This window comes from Lissotriton vulgaris, chromosome 4_1, assembly GCF_964263255.1.
Source record: "Lissotriton vulgaris chromosome 4_1, aLisVul1.2, whole genome shotgun sequence".
Taxonomy (NCBI): domain Eukaryota; kingdom Metazoa; phylum Chordata; class Amphibia; order Caudata; family Salamandridae; genus Lissotriton; species Lissotriton vulgaris.
The window spans coordinates 568294862-568298845 of NC_141691.1; positions in this window are offsets into that span (position 1 = coordinate 568294862).

Genomic DNA, 3984 nt, shown 5'->3' on the forward strand with positions numbered 1-3984 from the left:
AGCAGACGGTACAGGTTGCTGTCCCTACTACCCCTTCGGAGAGCTGACAGGGAAACTGGGGGCAGTGGTATTGCCCAAGAGGCCCCTTCGGTGAGCCTGAGCTGAGAGTGCAGTCCCGCTGCGACACCTTGTATGACCGGAAACTTCGTGGCCCTCTGGCGCCCCTGTACTACTCCCTCACTGTGGATTTGAGGGGCTTTGGAGCCTGATGTGACGGCAGGCAGCGGGTCCTACGATACTGGACGTTCCTGGCCGGCGGGGGGTATCTGGCGGAGGTGTTGGGGTTGTTTGGTAAGTGGAGTTGGAGAAGCATACTCGGGGCTTGCGGCCACGGACGGGCCACCCGTGCTCGGATAATCCTGAAGTTGAGTCCCTGTTGCCCCCCTCGGAGCCTACTGGGGCCCGTACAGCACTGGCAATGCGCAAGGACAGGATGTCTCGCTCCACGCAGCCCAACACGATAACGCAATACACCCCCCAGCGACTGCCGTCTCAGCGGCTCACAAGACAGTCGGGTCAGGATGAGGGGGCGGAGGCCCCTGGAGAGCCTTCCCAGGTGGAACTGCTAAAGGCGATCCAGGGCTCCCACTCTGCACTGGAGCGCCAGATAGAGACGATGTCCATCTGTTGCGGATCGACCTGCAGAAAGTGGCAGACAAAGTGTCCGAGGCGGAGGGCAACATAGAACAGTTGCAAGGCGAGGTGGCCTCCCTTAAGAAGACGGTCTCACAACGTATGGCCACGACGGGAGCCCTGAAGCGGAGGGTGGAAGACGCGGAAGGAAGGGCGTGCCGAAGCAACATTCGAGTCCTTGGCGTGCCAGAGCGGGCGGAGGCAGGTAACGCAGAGCGCTTCCTTGAGGACTGGATCCGTACACAATTGTGCCCGAGGGGTTTATCGGAGGTATTTGTGATCGAAAGGGCCCACCGGGCGCTGGTCCCGCCGCCGCGGCCGGGAGCCCCGCCGAGGGCTCTCATTGCAAACATTTTGAATTATCGCGATAGAGACTGTATTCTGCATGCGGCACAGGAGTCGGCAAACCTCACCTTTGAAAACAGCAGGATTTCCATCTACCCAGATTACACCCAGCAAATCCAGGAGCAGCAGAAGTCCTTTCTGGGAGTTAAGCAGAAGCTCCGGGATATGCACTTGCAATACATGCTCCTATACCCAGCCAAGCTCAAGGTCCAGTCCCAGGGCAGGGCACACTTCTTCGAGTCCCCGGCAGAGGTCTGGAAATGGTTGGAGATAAGGAGAGACGCCAGGCCCGGACTGGCCGTTGAGGGCACCGGGCAATTCCCCGGTGGGCCGCATGGTTGGGGGCCGGTTTTGGGCCCCATAGGCCGTTTTTGTTACAGGGCCGTTATGCTGCAAAAACGTCCCTGTAACAAAAACGGCCGAAAACCGGCCCTGTCACAGAGCGCGGTCGCACCTCTCCCCCCTCCCCTCTCCTCCCGGAGGGGGGAAGGGGGGCCGGCCGAGCACTTTGCAAGGGCCGGTTCTGGTTCCCAGTCCGGCCCTGAGAGACGCCCCCCCTCGGGTGAACGTGGAGCCGAGGAGACGCACCAGTAGGCGATGACGCTGCTCTGAGGCAGCGGACAGTCAGGAACGACGCAGAGTTATGGTCGGAGACGACGGGGCCCTGCATCTGGAACCGACTGAAGCAGGTGATGAGGCGGGGGCCTTACAGCCCCATGACCCTGAGGACATCCTGGTCCCAGATACACTTCAGGACACGGCGGTGGACGCCCCACTTACTGCTCCTGTGATCCCAGAGACTGCAGGAATCGGGACTCCAGAGACGGGGGGGTCCTTTCTGAGGGGACTGGTAAATTGAACAAGCTGCATGGTTGTCGCGTGATGGGGTCTGTTTGAACTGTTTCGGGTCGCCTCCAGTGTGTGGGTACCGTGTAGTGGACCGTAAATGGATGGGTGGGGGGGCTTGTTCTCTTTAAGGAAGGTATGCATATTGGGGGGTAAGAGCGTGAATGAGGATGAGTGTGTACGGTCCTGAGCCGGTTAGTTGAGCTCGAACTTCTGGTATTGACAATGGGTCTGGTGGGGAGTCGGGGTGGGGGGGGATAGTCTTCTATTGTTCCTTGAGTGAGTTTGCCTCGGTGGGCGAATGGGGTGGCTGTGCACGTCCTGGCACCGGCAGGGTAAGGGCAGAATGGCATGTGTGGTTGTTGCTGATATCTTGCTCGTGGGAGGGGGCAGGGGGACTGTTTGAAAGGGAAGTTGAGGGGCAATGTTTTAGGCATCATTTGTATTACAGGTCGGGCACTGGAGGGGACTTACTGTGTACATGGAAGGGTACGGCAGGGTAGGCCTTATTGGAAACCATGGGGTATACGTTTTTAAGCTGAAACGTGTGGGGGCTGGGTACATGCACTAAATGACACAGAGTCCTCTCCTTCCTTCGAAGACATAAAATATACATTGCTTGTCTACAAGAGACCCACTTGGTAGATGAAGGGGCACAAAAGCTGGGGAAAAAGTGGCGAGGACAGTTGTTTCATGCGTCCTTTTCTACCTACGCCAGGGGGGTTCTGATCTGGGTGGCACCAGGGGTACCGTTCGCTATGCACTATATGGAAGCGGACATTCAGGGTCGGTACCTGCTTCCTAGGGCCAAGCTCGATGGTAGGGAGATGGTCGTCTTAAATTCTTACGCACCCAACACTGACGACCCGACATTCTTCGGGGCTTTACAGGACACCTTGATACAACCTGGGGACCCCGATCCTTTGGTTTGGGGACTTTAATTGCATTCTGGACCCAGTGCTGGATAGATCTCCACCCCAGGAGGGCACGAAACCCCGTATGACTGCTTAGCTTAGGGAGGTCATGGACAACGTGGGGCGGTGGACGTTTGGCGCCTCGGGAACCCGACTCAAAAGTTGTACACCTGGTTTTCACCCACGCACAAAACGTATAGTCACCTAGATAGAATCTTAGTGGCAAATGCTGGGTCTGGTCTGTCAGTAGACATAACGCACCAGGCCAGTTTTTTATCCGACCACTCTCCAGTGGATTGTGTGGTTCAGTGGGGGTCCCCGGCTATCCCGCCTCGTATCTGGAGGCTCCCGGTTGATATCCTTTGTGATCAGGTAGGACGGGCGCACGTGGAAAAAGCGATCTGGGATTATACGGACATCATTTGGGGGGAGAGAACTGTGTCCTTGGCCACCAAGTGGGAGGCCCTTAAGGCTGTAGTACGCGGCGCCTGTATGGGGCTTACATATGGTGTCCGGAAGCAGCTCTTCCAAGATCTCCAGAGAGAGGAGGACACTCTCCTGCGGGCCCAACTGGTGATAGACCCTAGCGGTCCCCAGAGGCAGGAGGAGCAGGCAGCTCGAGCCCGGTTGCACGATGTCCTTGATAGGCTTGACAAGTACACCTTGGGCCAATATAGGCAGCGCCTCCACAGGGAGGGAGATAAGTCGGGGAGGCTTCTGGCTTGGATTCTGAGGAGGGAGCAGACCCCCGAACAAATCATTGCCCTCCGGGACCGGAATGGTGAAGTGGTTTATTCTGAGCGAGCCCTTCTTGGGGTTCTCTAGTCCCATTTACAGCGAGAGTACGAGGCGGACCCAGATATTTCCGAGGCCTCTTATCTCCCCTATTTGCACGGGTTGCCCATGCTGACCCTTTCGGACTCGGACCGGGAGGATCTGGACGCGGGCCTGTCATTGATTGAGGTACAAGGGGCTCTAGCCCGATTGCCCCGTGCAAAATCGCCGGGGAGCGATGGGTTCCCTCCAGAGTTCTATCATGAATTCCGGGATAATTTAGCTCCGCTCCTGTTACAAGTCTACCTTGAGGCCTTTGAAAGAGGGGTTCTTCCGCAGAGCATGGCTCAGGGAGAAATCTGTATGATACTTAAAGGACATGCATGACCCATCATCATATTGGCCAATTACTATGATAAACACAGACATAAAAATTCTGACTAAGCTGATGGCCACCCGGCTAGCGCCCCAC